The sequence below is a fragment of the Hoplias malabaricus genome, chromosome Y (assembly GCF_029633855.1).
Source record: "Hoplias malabaricus isolate fHopMal1 chromosome Y, fHopMal1.hap1, whole genome shotgun sequence".
Classification (NCBI taxonomy): Eukaryota; Metazoa; Chordata; class Actinopteri; order Characiformes; family Erythrinidae; genus Hoplias; species Hoplias malabaricus.
In genome coordinates, this window is record NC_089820.1 from 78,846,628 (window position 1) to 78,864,581 (window position 17,954).

The window sequence follows — 17,954 nt, forward strand, 5'->3', positions numbered from 1 at the left end:
GGGTGTCAAATTTCAGTTCTGTGTCTTCAAGTACAAGGCCATAAAGTTGTATGTATGTGCATTTAAGAGAGCCACAAGGAGGGGGCGCTGTGGGAGCTCACTGACTGGTGACGTCACACTCTGAAAATGGGTGGGGGAAAAAAAACAAGGCCGGTAGCCCATCGCAGTATCACAGTTCTGAGTTTAGCGCCGAGTTTGGGTCAAAAGACAGAAGAATGAAGCTGAAAACAGACTAAATACTCAGAAGACTCTTCACCCGACTTTGTGACTCAGGTACAAGGTTTTGTCCTCTAATTATGTGTGTTTTGAGCGTCAGTTCACAGGAGCCATCTGAGGTGGTGTGCTAAACCACAAGTGCCTGTATGTTGCCAAATAGTGTAGAACCACCATATTTCACTTAATTTAACTTGTTGTCTCAGAAACAGGTTTTTATCATCAACACGAGATGGTGTGCACTGTCTAGCTGTGGAGCTGAACTGCTCAGTGCCGAAAACCCTTCATTCGACCCACACTCATAGATAATAGAGTCCCGCAGCCCGTGATATTATCGCCCATCCCTAAATCTCACTTTACCTTCCATTTTAACAGACTGTTGCTTACTGACCCACTTTCACGTGTACACATACAACATGTGTCAAAATTGTATATCGTAGGGTGACCAGGACACATCTGGGGGGGTGGGGTAAACAAGGACTACTGACGTGCAGACTGACCAATTAAATGTGTACAGAGAAGGTTATCGACCAATAACGGTAGCTCTACAGTCAGACCGTCCAATCAGATTTTAGGCTACTTCACCACGCCCCCTTCTCACTCAAAAGAGCCAATCGGAGTAGGGGAGGGCGGGACTAGTTTGTGAACGAAACACTTCTCGAAATTCTATGTAAGCTCTAGAAAAACAAAAAACACATTTGTGAAAATCTGCCTGGACATTTTATTAAGTCTAAAAAAGAGGACATGTCTGGGTAAAAGAGGACGTCTGGTCACCCTAGTCTATCGTATAAAATATACCTGACCCTGGAGCATTTGTCATTGTACCAGTGCCACAAGTCCACTAATGCCTCCAGCACAACCAGTATTTTAGGGTGAGGTGGAGTTGCGTTTCTGATGCAAAACCAAAAGTGAAAAGGGAACCAGGAACACTTGTTGACTATAGATTGTAGATGTTCACGTGGCTCACGGCAATGCTCTGACCTTCCCAGAAGAACAGAGTCTGCTACTGCGACAAAGGAAGGAAAATTCCCTTTTGCTACCCTTGACGTCGCCTGAAACCTTCAGTGAGCAGGTGTTCTGAAACATCTGGCCCTACAGTGTAGCTGTGTGTCATCTCAGGGCTTGTAAAAGTCTGAGCGCCTGATCTCTGGAAAACATTAGTGAATGAGTGGGTTGCTTCTTTCTCTCTCTTTCTGACCACACCTGCTATTTTTCGGTGCCAGCAAATCACAGAATTGGCCGCAAAACTATGTTTACAAACAGTTCACTCGGCTGGCCTCTACTTATGCAGCTCTGTGGTCAGCCGGTCACTCTCAGTGGACGCTGTGGCATTCCCACGAAAAGTAGGACAAAAATGGAGCGTATTACAGTACCGTTACTGCAGTATCCTTACAGTAAGTGTTCAAATCTTCACCAGCTCCTCACAGAACAGACGAAAACCCATTTGAGGGGAAAAATGAAGCACGAATAAACACTGAAATAACTGAGGTGCCTGCTGCTGACATAGAAATATATTTCCTGAGATACGGAAAAGTCAAGAATGAGAAAACAAAGGTGATGATGATGATGGTGACGGTGATAATGATCGTTATGAACTATTTCACGGTACAGGAGGTGGGAGTGTTGGGAGAGGGAGGTAAATACGATTACAATTCATTAATATTATTTTCCACTGCCTACTCGTTTTAAAGGTGAGTAAAAGTCATTTTAATGGGTTTTCTCCCCCCAGTCAAAAAAGTGCTAGTGGGTGGATTGACTGTATAAGCATCTACGGCTGTGAGTGTGTGAGTGACTGGGTGAGAATGTGAATGATGCCCTGTGATAAACCAGCACATTGTGCAGGGTGTGTTCCTACTTTGTACTCTGTGATTCTGTTGGATGTCTCTTATATTTTTAGCCACATTTGTGCAAATTGATACGAGACCAAGACAGCGTTCAGACACAGAAAAGCAATTCCTCACATTTATTTATTCTTCCATGTAACACTAAAGTCATTATATAATGTCAAAGTGTTGATGTAAACTTTGCCTTGTGCCTCTCTGCAGTAAAATTCACTGTAACACGTGGCCATTAGTGGTTCATTGACAAATTATATATTAAATAGTGTCACAGTCACACAGCTCCAGGGACCTGGAGGTTGTGGGTTCGACTCCCGCTCCGGGTGACTGTCTGTGAGGAGTGTGGTGTGTTCTCTCTGTGTCTGCGTGGGTTTCCTCCAGGTGACTGTCTGTGAGGAGTGTGGTGTGTTCTCCCTGTGTGCGTGGGTTTCCTCCAGGTGACTGTCTGTGAGGAGTGTGGTGTGTTCTCCCTGTGTCTGCGTGGGTTTCCTCCAGGTGACTGTCTGTGAGGAGTGTAGTGTGTTCTCCCTGTGTCTGCGTGGGTTTCCTCCAGGTGACTGTCTGTGAGGAGTGTAGTGTGTTCTTCCTGTGTCTGCGGGGGTTTCCTCCGGGTGACTGTCAGTGAGGAGTGTGGTGTGTTCTCCCTGTGTCTATGAGGGTTTCCTCTGGGTGACTGTGAAGAGTGTGGTGTGTTCTCCCCTTGTCTGCCTGGGTTTCCTCCGGGTGCTCCGGGTTTCCTCCCACGGTCCAATAACACACGTTGGTAGGTGGATTGGTGACTCAAAAGTGTCCGTAGGTGTGAGTGTGTGTGTGAATGTGTGTGTTGCCCTGTGAAGGACTGGCGCCCCCTCCAGGGTGTATTCCCGCCTTGTGCCCAATGATTCCAGGTAGGCTCTGGACCCACCGTGACCCTGAACTGGATAAGGGTTACAGATAATGAATGAATGAATTAATTAATTAAATATATGGTGGGTGACCATGCCACCACAGGGAAGAAGGTAATGGAAAGAAAAAGGAAATCATGCTCAGAGTGGACACGATGTCCATGTGCGCAGCTGATATAACACTCATTTGACCAAAAGAACGGAGCTCTTAGTCTGCAGCTGTAATTGGACGAGTGGGCTGCTCTTCATCTCATTCTCTCACTGTCCTTCTCCCACTTTTCTTTCATCCTTTTACCCTTGTTCTTTAATCCTTATTCAAAGTGGCCGTCCCCTGCTCTTCACATTTTGCCACCCTCAGCTTCCCCCTTCTTTTTTCCACTCTCTCTCTCTTTCTCTCTGTACCCCTTCCCTCATATCTCCACTCCTACACTCTTTTCTCTTTCTTTTGCTCTTTTCATCTTCGATGCACTTCTGCATTCCTGTCCTCCCACTCCTGAAGCGCTCTGTCTCTCTCTCTCTGTCTCTCTCTCTCTCTTTCTAAATGACTCAAGCTTTGGGGCACAGCTTGAACCTTTCTCTTTAGAAATACTACTGTTTCTTAATTCAGTCCGAGTGATATCAGACTGGCTTCAGTCATATGCAAATTTCAGTGCTCCAATCATGGGTTTAGTTGATTTAAAGTTTTGTTGAAAATAAGTAACACGTTATTTACAGTGACAACACACACACACACACACACACACACACACACACACACACACACACACACACACTCCGTCTCACAGACGCCCGAATTCTACGACTTAACTGAAATCTGTGATCTTGAATCAGTGAAATCAGATCAGTTATGACTTTCAGAGAGATATTCGTAAAATTCCCTTCCAGTTTCAGTCTGATGCATGCATTACAGTGATTTGAAACTACAAGTCTCTCAGTACAGTGGGATCCAGCGTTTTTACGTCTCTCCTGTGCTTCTATGACATTACGTATATGCAAATACAGTGTCAGTAACTCCTCTGGATAACAGAGGGAGAAGGAAGTGAGCTCTCGTGGCCACAAAAGGCCACAGACTTTCAGCAGGATGTTCCTGGACGGTATGTGTACTTATGTTTACGATCCAGATGCAGGTCTGAAAACACTTGCTGAGCCATTTGAACTGTTCCTTCCTTTTCTGGGGCTGGGAATGAACACAAGAGCAGGAAATGGAAAATACCAGAATGCGCCTCTGACAGCCCCGGTAACCTGGGAATTTTGGAGGGAGAAGAATGAGGAACAGGACAGTTCCTACAGATTGAGACCTGCAGACTTTTATTCAGGCTGCACACTATTGGCATGACATCAACACATGCCCATAATAAGCAGACGATACTAGACAGAGGGCCCCAAATATGCAGCAACATCTTTTTAGTACTGTTAGGACACAAAATGTTGGCAGGTGACTCCCGCCGTTCACGTTGTTGCCGTATAAACTCTTTCTTTATTGATATGAATGTAAATAAAGTTTATGACCAAACTTTTTTGCCATCCCTTATGATGACCTCTAGGTGCACCCATGCTCTTCAGTGCCAGGCATCAGCTACAGCGCTGGGCCATGGGCAAGTTCTCTCTGGACCATTGGAGTGTCATCAAACACGTCATGATGAGCTGGAATAAGATTTGTGAGCCATAAATAATCATCCAACGCACTACACGGGTGCCAGCCCATGCCTAAACCCCGCAGAACATTTCCTGTGGTGAGAATGCCTCTGACACGGAAACTCTGTACACTACACATGGAAGGGAAACTCTGGAAAAAGTCCAAACCTGATTCTCCAGTTTCTATATGTAGAAATGGCCACACATAGTACACTTAACCCATGTTAGCACATATCTACAGCCAGACTTGTTTTATATTAACAACAGTGAACAGTGTAAGTGATCCGTAAGTGTAAGTGAAGAATGTGCTGATTTGCTGGAACAGGATCCATGGAGTTTTATGAATGTAGAGAAATCTATAAAATCCAGAAGGTCAATGAGGGGAGGGGAGTTGATGGCGCACATTTGGAACATGTTCTCTGACACAGGGCCAGCACTTCAGAGGCCTGGAAAGCTAAAGGAAATGAGGTTGTTTTACAGAGACACACCAGGCCTGCATGAAAGCTTCTTAAAGCAGGACGTCCTCGTAAAACATCCTAAAAACAACTCTTCAAGGGCTGTGAATGTAGGGGAGTGAATCTAGTTAAATGGTCCAGTGGTTGTTCTCTTTAATGGGAAACCTGTTGTAAATTGTTATTTAAAGATAAATATGTTTCAGCCTATAGAGTAGTTCTATATAGTGCTGTAAAGGGTTCAAAATTAAGGGGAGTTACAGATCATTTTTTCAATAAATAAACATTCAAGCATCAAAAACAGAGGGATTCATACATATAAAAAAAACGAATCATGTGTTATACCTTTAATCAACACCTCCATCTGCCATTGCTCCACGAGGACTCTGCACATTAGTTGGGCTCAGCATATTTTTTTTGGTTGAACCACTCTCACTTCCCACCTGGGACCACACTGACCTCAAGGGGGTCACGACCCCAGATTAAGGACCCTTGACCTAGGAGCAGCCACTGGGAAATTGATGAAACTGCACAATTGCAACTTGCAACTTTTTTAAGTTGTAAATTGTAGGTTTGTTGTTTATAAGACAGTTTAATGTTGAGATTTTGCTATTCTACTGATTACATAATTGACCATGTTGTTTTTTCTTAATGTTATTTTTACATCAAAACAAGACAGTAAAACACAGCATAATAAAACACCTGTGCACAACATGTGCATACACACACACAAACAAAATACAATTTCATTATAATATGATCTAGAAACAAAATCCCAATGTATGCAAATTGCTTATTCATTCATTCGTTGTCTGTAAGCGTTTATCCAGTTCAGGGTTGCGGTGAGTCCTGAGCCCACCCTTCGCAGGGCAACACACACTCACACACTCACGCCTACGGACACTTTTGAGTCGTCAATCCACCTACCAACATGACTCGGAGGAAACCAGAGCACCCGGAGGAAACCCACACAGACACAGGGAGAACACACCACACTCCTCACAGACAGTCACCCGGAGGAAACCCACGCAAACACCGGGAGAACACATCAACTCCTCACAGACAGTCACCCGGAGGAAACCCACGCAGACACAGAACACACCACACTCCTCAAAGACAGTCACCTGGAGGAAACCCACGCAGACACAGGGAGAACACACCAACTCCTCACAGACAGTCACCCGGAGGAAACCCACGCGGACACAGGGAGAACACACCACACTCCTCACAGACAGTCACCCGGAGGAAACCCACGCAGACACAGAACACACCACACTCCTCAAAAACAGTCACCTGGAGGAAACCCACGCAGACACAGGGAGAACACACCAACTCCTCACAGACAGTCACCCGGAGGAAACCCACACAGACACAGGGAGAACACACCACACTCCTCACAGACAGTCACCCGGAGGAAACCCACGCAAACACCGAGAGAACACACCACACTCCTCACAGACAGTCACCCGGAGGAAACCCACGCAGACACAGGGAGAACACACCACACTCCTCACAGACAGTCACCCGGAGGAAACGCACGCAGACACAGGGAGAACACACCACACTCCTCACAGACAGTCACCCGGAGGAAACCCACGCAAACACCGGGCGAACACACCACACTCCTCACAGACAGTCACCTGGAGGAAACCCACGCAGACACAGGGAGAACACACCACACTCCTCACAGACAGTCACCCGGAGCAGGACTTGAACCCACAACCTCCAGGTCCCTGGAGCTGTGCGACTGCTAATCTACCTGCTGCGCCACCATTGGAAAAATATATTGAAATATCTTGCATTAAATATCACGTTCCCACACCTCATTAAGTCTTTCCCACGCATAATTCTATGAGGATGTGATGTCACATGCAGGGCATCATATTTTACACACACTATGAGGTGTGTGGTTTACAGTGTTGAAATATCTTACTTTCTTTATTGAGATATGAAAATACATACATTGAGATGTACAGCGTATGGTGCATAGGGGGTTTACCATCAAAGACTATGCTTAGTCAAACAGAACATGTCACTTTTCAGCTTGTCAGATGTTCAAACCCAGGTTCTTAAAATAAACTGATGATAAGGCAGATAATTAAAAATTGCCTAAGTGACTTTTAAGGGAAATTCCGCTGATTGTAAAAAATCTGCATAATGTAATGGTTGAATTGTAAGCAGTAATTTAGTGAGGTTCGTTAAGCGGTTCAGCAGAATTCATAACGCCTGGAAAGTAAATACATGCTTATTCATTCATTTTCTGTAGTGGCTTTATCCTGTTCATTGTCACCACTAACTAACCGCTAACTTGCATTACATCTTGTTGACGTCTAATTGACTGAATTTGGCAGATAAATAGAAACGACTGTGCAATACCCCTTTAAAAATGACTCTTCTGGATATTGTCATGGAAATAATTAAAGGAGCCAAATTGTGGAATTAAGTGTCGACTTCCTTATGAAGGTATCGTTCAAAAGCACAATAGTAGACTGGAAGTAATGTTCTGGGTGGAGAACTGTTTTGCTGGTTGTTTTCCTGTGAACTCTACAAAGCTCTTTGGCTTGAAGAGCTCACGGAGCCTCGAGTCTTTGGGCTGGAATGGAACTGAACCAGACTGCAGATCCTATCAGTTTAAACAGCTGTACTGCAAACAGATTGGGGTTTTTTTAGCTGTTTTACCTCACCACACCCAAATCCTTCATGACCCCATACCCTTGGAGCTTCATGGCCAATGTATATATCAGCAGGACAAAGCTTTAATGGTATGTGTGTGCTTTGAACTGGAAGGTAGTGACTGAAGAGTTCATGATCCTTAGAGGACTTTACTTGTTTACAGTTCTGTGGACATACAGACATCTGGTTGCACTTAGACACATAAACATTAGTGAGGTCAATTAGTGATTTTGGATGATTAGTTCTGGATCACTCAGACACAATGGCCTTGAAGCAATCACAGTTCATTACACACACAAAAAATGATAATGAGATAATTATGACCACTGTGTACAGGGCAGTGTGTTCACTCTGAGTCAGGGTGGAGCGGCTGTAGTGGATATGTCCACTCATTCACGACCAGGCTCCCATCTCTCTGAGCGGAGAAACACCTATGGATTAAAGTCCACAGTAACATTTTTAAAAATTGAAAACACAGATTAAAAGCAGCGCAAACAGTTTCAGTAAATAATGGCTCTTCTTCAGCCATGCAGTGTCACCCAGTTAAGGCAATATATAACTGCACAGATTAAGGTGGAACAATGAATTCAAATAAACTGGGTCTGCAAGGCTAAATTTAGCTGTGTATTTGGGATACTTTCCGAATATTAAAGTTCTTAATGAGTTTTAAGGCTAAAAATAACTATATTTTTCAGCACTGAATATTTTATATATTACATGATGACGAATAGTCGAAAAAGCAGAGGTTTAGAAATGCTCTGTTCTTTCCCTTCGAATGTGGGTCAGCGAGAGAGAGAGAGAGAGAGAGAGAGAGAGAGAGAGAGAGATAGCAAAGTTAAGAAGGAATGTAGGCCCGCTCTTCTGTTTTCCATTCTGTCTCTGACGGCAACGTTGCACTTAAACCCAAGTCACAATGCTTTTCAAGTAAAAGACAACACTGTTAGTAAAAAAAGGTTATTTTTTTATTTTTGACTTATAACACACAATATTTACAGCCACACTTTAAAATATTTTAACCCTTGATGGTGTTTTATATTTTATAAAATTATTTTTAAAGGCGACTTTCACGATTGTGATCAAAAAACCCTTTTTATAAAAATTCAGAAGATGTTTTCACACCATTTGCTGCTCTTCAGTCTGTGTGCGTGCTCAAAACCGGTCTAATGTATTTACGAAGCACCATTGTCTGTAAATGAGTAAACAAAGAAACTGTCTCTGTCTGGAATGCTAGGCTTTCACACTCTCTCTCTCTCTCTCTCTCTCTCTGCTCATGGCAGAGGCATCTGGAGTTTTTTTTAGACAATTGAGAGAACTCTAAACGTTGATAAGCACAAACAGAGATCAGGATATTGTTCTATCAGGGTGTTCTCTTAAGGTGGAAATGTCTCCAAACATTTCGGGAGACCTCGAGCTCGAGTTACAAATGAGTTGCTTTGGTGATTCAAACAGTTAATAAAAACGTACGTTAAGTTAAACATCAGCCGTGTACAAACAACATTCACTTACTTCCCCTCAAACACACCATTCCACCTTAAAAGAGGCAGAGCTTCTAAATGTAAACAATCAGAGAGAACTGAGTTTCCCTGCAATCGTAGACATACCCTTTAAAGGAGTATTCATTCACTAATTTCCAGGCAAAGCAGCCATTAAATGATTTATATTAAGCACCTTACATGAAATAACGCCACTCCTTGGCTTTGTTACAGCCTCCATTTTGTTGGTGAAGCTTGTTTCAGTTCTCCTTAGACATCTGCAGGGATAAGTTCCCACAGCTCCAAAGCGCAGTCTTATAAATGTTTGCTTCTTATGACGCCAAGTTAAATCCAAGCAACTTTTAATGTCTGCTACTGTTCTGAGAATTTCAGCAGTTTTTATTGATTCGCAAACTTTCTTCTTAAAAGTATGAGTTAATGAGTCTTCTGTGTAATTTTCTGTTACTTTTACTTTTTTTTTGTCATTTTTTTTATTGTTGCTGAAAAGAATGGAAGCTGTAATAAGTGTGGAATTCCTTGTAATTAATGATTGTTTGAACTGCAAATTCTATAAATGAAGGTCCCTGGCTTTTGCAAAGTCTAATTGCGACCTTCTGTAAGTGGAAAGGAACAAAAGAGTTTCGAGACTCGCTGCACAGTAAGGTGTATTTTTAATTTGTGGTAAACTCTTGTCTTTTTTTTTTTTTTTAAAGAAGCTGGCACACACACACACACACACACACACACACACACACATACATGCGCACAGCCCGCACCAGCTTGAAATGTGTTGCTACGGCAACTGCCCACTTGGGCCTACGCACACACCACCCACACGCGGTCAAGAATCAGATGCTTTTTTGTCTCTGTGTGTTTGTGTGTGTGTGTGTGTGTGTGTGTGTGTGTGTGCACGCTCAACAGGAAATTGGTTTGCTTCAGGATAGGCTGCAGGTCTGTGAAAGCCGCTGCGTATCCAAATAACAGTCTGTATTCACTGGAGGAACAATGTGCAGGCTCTGACATGAAAACACTCTGTGAACTCTATAAACCTCATAATTACAACTCATCACACTCTACATTTTTCACTTGCATGGCATGATGGGACATGGCTTCCAAAGGCAATGAAATACAGCTCTGTGTTACAGCAGCGGTAATAAAATCCAAATTACAAATTAACGATTAGTTCTACACGTCCCATAGGTCTAACATCGACTAACAGATCCCAGATCTTCCTGTCCAGCTAGAAATGTACTGCTCTGAAAACGCTTCTCTCAGACCCCGACCACACCCATAAAACTCTTTCTGCACGTTATAGTGAGAATGTTCTTCCTTTATTATCGTGTATCATATTCTGTGGCCCTGACCATATCCTCAGAACATCCTTTGAATGTTGCAATTATGCATTATATACAGTTATATAATAACTTTGTGTGAAGGATCACGCCCGAAAGTCTTCCTCCTACACATTATATGGCCTATATATCCTTCTCTCTCCCTTCATTTTCCAAGGATGAAAAACAATCCCACTAACACCCCATCACCTCCTTCTCTTCCATGACCGCTTTCTCCTGCTGAGTGACCGAGGGGTCTGGCTTCTGTGCCCACAGCAAAGCCGGCGAGAGCTTTACCCCATCTTTCTCAGAGTACACAGCCCCTGTCTGAAGTTTTGGGCCTGGTCTAGGAACTATATATGAAACAATACACATCATTAAAATTCTTAACATGTTTTTCTTTAAAAAATATATTTTTAAAACATTATTAGAATGTTTAGGCCACATTAGCCGACATTGTGGGGACTTTCAATTGCTTACTGGATGAGTTTTGCCTACCATTTTAAGGTAGCGATTTTTAAATCTTTAAAATTCAATATAGGTTTTATAACTGTGCCAATGGGGCAGCTCGGTGGAGCAGCAGTCACACAGCTCCAGGGACCTGGAGGTTGTGGGTTCGATTCCCGCTCCGGGTGACTGTCTGTGAGGAGTGTGGTGTGTAATCCCTGTGTCTGCGTGGGTTTCCTCCGGGTGACTGTCTGTGAGCAGTGTGGTGTGTTCTCCCTGTGTCCGCGTGGGTTTCCTCCGGGTGCTCCGGTTTCCTCCCACAGTCCAAAAACACACGTTGGTAGGTGGATTGGCGACTCAAAAGTGTCCGTAGGTGTGAGTGAATGTGTGAGTGTGTGTGTGTGTGTTACCCTGTTAAGGACTGGCGCCCCCTCCAGGATGTATTCCCGCCTTGCGCCCAATTATTCCAGGTAGGCTCTGGACCCACCGCAACCCTGAACCGGATAAGCGCTTACAGATAATGAATGAATGAACTGTGCCAATAGTAGAAATTTACATAAATGAGTTCTGGTCTGTACTAACTGACTGCACTGTATTGAGCCTTGCACTATAGTCACACTGCAAACAAAATGTTTGCTTCCCCAGCTGTTGCTCCATTGCTGGTGTGTTGCTTAAAAAGCAACAGGTTAATCTGTCCTAGAGCAAATGTATGTACAGTTGAAGCTGTGTATGTGACATATGATGACTCATTTACCAAGTGCCACTGATTTAGAAGGGGACATTCTGACATTAATTTCATTTGTTTATTAATTTAATGGTCGACTTACCATGACAGTACTGTATACATATAAACCTCTTCTCTCAATCCAAGCTACAGTCAGTGGATCAGGAAAGACTGTAAATGACGTTCGTTTCCTTGTCTATAGAGACCCTGCACGTCACTCAATTGCAACACACACTGTGTATAAATGAAGGCTTAAATCGGAGCGCGTCATGTTCTACCAGATAGATTTTCCTTGTAGACCAGTCATAGAAACGTAGAACATATAGATTTAATTTGTCTTATTTGACACTGTACATCCTTCAATGCGATCATTTTCCATGTGCAGATTGCAATGACGATCCTGAAATGATATACTGCGCAATCCTGGATTTGGAGCAGATTAAACTACTCAGAACTGGTCCCATAACAATCCACTTACATCCTCTGGATATGACTAATGGTGTACCACATGGTTCCATTTTAGGATCTTCATTTGTTCACTGGTTCCTGTCTGCTGCACTTCTTCTTTGCAGATGACACTATGCTGTAAGATTATTGTAAATTTCCTTTTAGAAAAAGCAGAAAGCTTTGACAAAACCACACCTGGTTAGACACTTCTCATTTTTGCCCATGTTACATGGTTTCTCTTAGAATGTTATTTTTATTAGTTTAAAACAAATGGTGGAAAATATGAGTAAATGAGTATAGTCACTATCACGGAATAGACTTTGGTCATGTAAAAGATATAGTTTATCCAGTCTATGTAGCTTTAGTCCCACCATTTGCACGGGGGGTTTAAAGTATGTTTCATGCTCATATAGCTTTATTAAATAAAGGTTTTTGAAAACTCCAAAAGCACTGCTGATCCACACATATCAGTGCAACACACATGACCAGAGCAACACAGAAACAGAAGGACTACAGTCTAGGAGGTCACTAATGTTCTGAATATATATATAAACACAAACACACACACACACACACACACCACCCACAATCAGTACCTTGTATAATAGTGTTTGTATTGCACAGTGCTGTAACGGCCTGCTCTGTGATGTGTGGAAGGACACAGCACATTCACTAAATATCTCCCACTGAAATGAATGAAGACTGAATGTTCTCTATAGGCAGCTCCTTCACTAATGAAACACCCACACAAGCCTACTAACCAGATGCAGTGAAAGTGAAAAATACATAGACTGAATGAAAGAGAGAGAGACAGAGAGAGAGAGAGAGAGAGAGAGAGAGAGAGAGAGAGAGATGAAAAAAAGAACCAAATAGCACTGAACACTAAAAATAAAGTAACCTTTGGGAAAAAAAGAAGGAAAAAAAAGATGAGAGCTAGTGGGAGGTTTAAAATAGAGCAGCTAACAAAAGGCCTGAATAAGTGTCTGTGTGCAGCGTTTCCCCCCAGCTTTTAAAAAGCTATTTCAGATGAGTTGCTAAGCAACTTCAAGTGATGTCCACAGCCTTCAGAGCACATGATTGTGTCAAGAGCTTTAACCAGAGGAGTCACTCTGTCCACACACACACACACACACACGCCCTACAGCATGTCTTAATGTTTTCTCAAAACATCTCAAAAAACAAGCTTCTCTCTGTCTGTCTCTCTCTTTCTCTGTCTATCTCTATCACGCGCACACACACACAGACACACACACACTTTTTCAAGTTCCTGTTTAAACAGCTTCCTTCGCCAGTGGGACAACACATTATACTGCAGAGGTCAAAGGTGAGCCCACAAAGCCTTGCTGCAGCCTTTTCATGTGGAATGAATAACGGCAAGATGGTGGAAAAGAGGCCAAGGGGAGTGTGTGGAATGGTTTGAGTCAGGGTGCCTGTAGAGATGTCACAGATATATTACATTAGTGAGTAATGAGGTCTGTTGCTCCCTGACCATTAAAACTGAGCTAGCTCTGAATAAATGTGCTAGCTAGAAATGTGCCACTGTGCTAGCCTGTAGGAATGTGCTAACTGTTAATGGCAGAAATGCTATCTCTCAGTTGTAGCATTTACTTGTTGTAAGGTCTTGCACCTTCTTACATCTAAAGACAATGTGTTTTTGCAGGAGCCTAGACTAAAAACGTGTGATAATATAAAACACGGTTAAATTTGTTCAAATGCCAAAACAAGTAAAATACTGACTTAAACTAGCTGTCCTTAGCACCACCAAATGACGAAGGATGCAACAACTAAGGCTCATGAAGGCCCAGATTCATGATTTTATTCCAACATTTGCCTGTGACAGTGAAATTATTAGAAAAGGTGTTTGATTTTTACATTTTGACATTTTTTCACACAGTATTTCTGCTTTTTAGCAGCAAGAAAGAAGTAGGCTAATTGCTAGGACGATAACAGGTTTCTCTGAGAAAAATGTAGCTTCAAGAAATTACATAACTCTCTCCTGGAAGTTAGCGTTAGCTACTAGTCTGTGTTACTGGAAATGTGCAGATGTTTCAGATTGATTACATGAAATAAATGGACAAAAATGTCGCACTTTTAAGACCAGGCAAAAAACATGGAAACTTCAAACCAAAAGATGCTGAAATGATAAAGAGTTTCAGTTGAGATATAAGGACCATGTTTGTAAATGACTGGACAACACCTCTATCCAGTGTAAAGGTTTTATTCCAAAATGATGTTTTAAAATGTACATTCAATCCAGGAACTCCAGTTAAGAGCATAGTTAATAATTGAACATACAATGGTAAAATTAAAAAGTAGTGGCCCATCTCATGATCTCTCATCTCAACCCTTTCTTTTTCACCATTCTTCTGCCACTTCCAAATATGGTGCTGCACTTCCACCCACAAGGATACCACACCTCACCGATTCCCAAACACCCTACCAGTGCTGCAGATCTGTTTCCAGTGTAATGTTTTGACCTACATCTGATGGTGTAAATGATTTCTTAAGAGGTAATTCAAGCTCCACCATCACTTATCTTTCAAAGAAGTTGTAATGAAATGCTCAAACCATTTCTACTGTGGCCCAGACAGGTCCCACCTAATGCTTCTAACAAATCAGGAAACTGACATGTCTGAACCCACCTTCTACAAATGGGATCATGTGTTAAAGCCTAGGTTTGAAAATAACATGTTTTAAAATACTCTTTAACTTCTTTATTGATTTAGATTCGTTTTTTGTCTTGTGCATGGTCACATATTATATATATATATATATATTTATATATATGTCCATGCCATATATGAAGTGTACGATTTAAATGTAGAAGCACGTGAGCTAACTAATGTCATTGGGATTCTATCACTTGAAGAGATGCGAAAGGAAAGTGATGCGTAAATAAACAACTATGTGTTACATTGCTCCTCCATCTTGCATTTACATGTAAGTGCTAATTTATAGCTTCGTAAGGTCATGTCATGCTCTTGTTCCTGAGCAAGCTCTAGTTTCGATGTTGAGAAATGACACTATTCTATAATAAGTGCTAATATGAGTAAAAGTTGCAACTTTACCAAAAAGTACAGATTTACAGTGAGAATACATTTGGCTTGCGTTCTTCATTTTGTGTATTTCTTCACACTGTTAAAAAATCCCTCACATGCTAAAAGAGAAAACCCTGCCAGACAGGATCTGCTGCATCACTGAAGAAATGGTCACTTCCTGCACCCCCCCAACAACCCCCCAACTTCCCCTGTCTTATCAACGGCGCATCAGCAGGAAGTTGGGTAAAAGAGGGGCCGAGTTTGCTTCTCTCTGGGTCACTGAGTGCGTGTAATCTGCCTTCACGACATTGACAGGAAGACACAGACGGTCCAGAGGCATCGCTTTACATCATTTCCTTCTGTGTGACGGCAGCAAGGCCCACTTCCTGACCACCTCAGAGTCTGTTTTCTCTCTCAGAGCAGGCTGTGGGGGAGGGGGAGGGCTGTATATGTGTTTCTGTGGAGGCTTTATCCCTATTGATCACCATATGGAGACGCAAATGTAATGCTGTTGTAAGCTGATTAGATCCATAGGCCACTTCTAAAGTAGCCCAAAGATTTTATTACAGATTCAGCTTTACTTGCTAGCACTTTACTTGCTAATTTGTAAGCATGACATTAGTCGTTCTGTTGTTATCTTTCCTTTGTGCACATGAGGACATGTTTGAAAATGAATTATAAAAACATAGCCACAAACTAAAGACAACATGCACATGATTTCGAGAAAAAGTTTAAGGAAAAGTTTTCATGAATAAAATAAACAATGTGTATGAATAATTACTTGCTATTTTAGGCACAGCCCCCATGGACTCTGTACTAAGCAGCTTTTGAGCAGCACAATCAACAAATAAACTGCCTACTGAGTGACATTGTGGTCATGGAAATCCTTTACTGTTAATGGACTGGAAGAAATGAAAGAACGTCACACAAAACTTAGACAGTACTTTACATTTAGGTCTAAACCTGGACTGGAGTACCACTGATTGAATGATGGGAGGCACAGTGATGCAACAGGTAGAGTCACTGTCACACAGCTCCAAAGGTTCTGGAGTTTTGGGTTCAAACACTGTCTGTGAGAAGTTTGGTGTGTTCTCCCTGTGTCTGTGTGGGTTTCCTCCGGGTGACTGTCTGTGAGGAGTGTGGTGTGTTCTCCCTGTGTCTGCGTGGGTTTCCTCCGGGTGACTGTCTGTGAGGAGTGTAGTGTGTTCTCCCGGTGTCTGCGTGGGTTTCCTCCGGGTGACTGTCTGTGAGGAGTGTGGTGTGTTCTCCCGGTGTCTGCGTGGGTTTCCTCCGGGTGACTGTCTGTGAGGAGTTTGGTGTTTTCTTCCTGTGACTGTGTGGGTTTCCTCCGGGTGACTGTCTGTGAGGAGTTTGATGTGTTCTCTCTGTGTCTGCGTGGGTTTCCTCTGGGTGACTGTCTGTGAGGAGTGTGGTGTGTTCTCCCTGTGTCTGCGTGGGTTTCCTCTGGGTGACTGTCTGTGAGGAGTGTGGTGTGTTCTCCCTGTGTCTGCGTGGGTTTCCTCTGGGTGACTGTCTGTGAGGAGTGTGGTGTGTTCTCCCTGTGTCTGCGTGGGTTTCCTCTGGGTGACTGTCTGTGAGGAGTTTGGTGTGTTCTCCCTGTGTCTGCGTGGGTTTCCTCCAGGTGCACCTATTTCCTCCAACAGACCAAAAAAAATGTTGGTAAATGGATGAACTATTCTCAGAGTATCCATATGTATAAGTGAGTGATGCCCTGTGATGGACTAGCACCCTGAATACATTTGGGTCAGCTCTAAACCCACAATGGCCCTGAACAGGATAAAGCGGTAACAGCGAATGAATATGAATGAATGATACAAAAACTGATAAGTACTACTGGTTTACACGATTCATACTATATCAATACATTACTGAATGTTATTAGAACTGACTCCAATGTTTTAACATCAGTGCAGTAATGCCTATCAATTCAATGAACCCTTTCACAATAATAGACAGGACTAAGGCTAAAATAAGCTACACTGCTATAATATAACTATAATATGACTGCACTCAATGCACAAGACCCACGACAGTCTGTCCTGCAGTTGTCCAGATGGAAATGACGTCAATTCGGTCCATTCAGTGTTGGCCTGCAGCTGGCCTTCTTGATGAGGTCTGCCCTTTGAGTGGCCAATCATGTGGGTTTGTGAGTGATGATGAAGGCAATAAGAGAATACAGGTCAGGGCGTTTGTTCAGAAGCTCATCAGAAGGAAGTACACACATCAATATGTAATATCAGCCCAACGCTGATGTGACCCATATTGATCAGGGAGGGCACAGAGGGTCCACTCCAAAGGGATCAGGGGGTGCATAGAAATCCCCCCCTTTGCCTGGTCAAGCAGGGGTCAGTGCAAGCCTAGAACCAACAATAGCCGCGTCCAGCACACCACTGGCATATCACTTTATAAATAACACTTAATTGTGAAGTGAGGAATATGTGATTAATAGGAAAGATATTTTTCTATATAAACAAAAAGTATATAGAAACAGTCGCATTCTAGTGCTTTCCCTCAGTGAAACTGCAACGGAATTGCCAAACTTGACTGAGTTGCTTAGTGAGGGATGGAATAAATTACAAGCCACGTGCACAAGGTGTGCCATGTCCGAAAACCGTCACCGGATTTTGAACTTTATATAGTGCCTGCCCTTACCACAAAGCAATATCAAGGTCAAGTCATTACATCCAATATGGCCTGTTCCAAACCTATCAGGGGGAATAGTGGTGGGGTTTGTAGCCCAGAATATTTTAACGACTTCACTTACGTCCATGTAAACAAA

At 42.8% G+C, this 17,954-nt stretch overlaps 1 protein-coding gene across 2 annotated transcripts in view; it reads left to right on the forward strand.

Moving 5' to 3' along the window:
• LOC136679447 (voltage-dependent calcium channel beta subunit-associated regulatory protein-like) overlaps positions 1-17,954 on the forward strand; it is a 113,373-nt gene that overhangs the window by 25,343 nt on the left and 70,076 nt on the right. For both annotated transcript variants that reach the window (XM_066657966.1, XM_066657964.1), the window contains exon 3: positions 4,480-4,668. The gene's annotated coding sequence lies outside the window, so the exon portion shown is untranslated. The remainder of the gene's footprint in view (positions 1-4,479; positions 4,669-17,954) is intronic.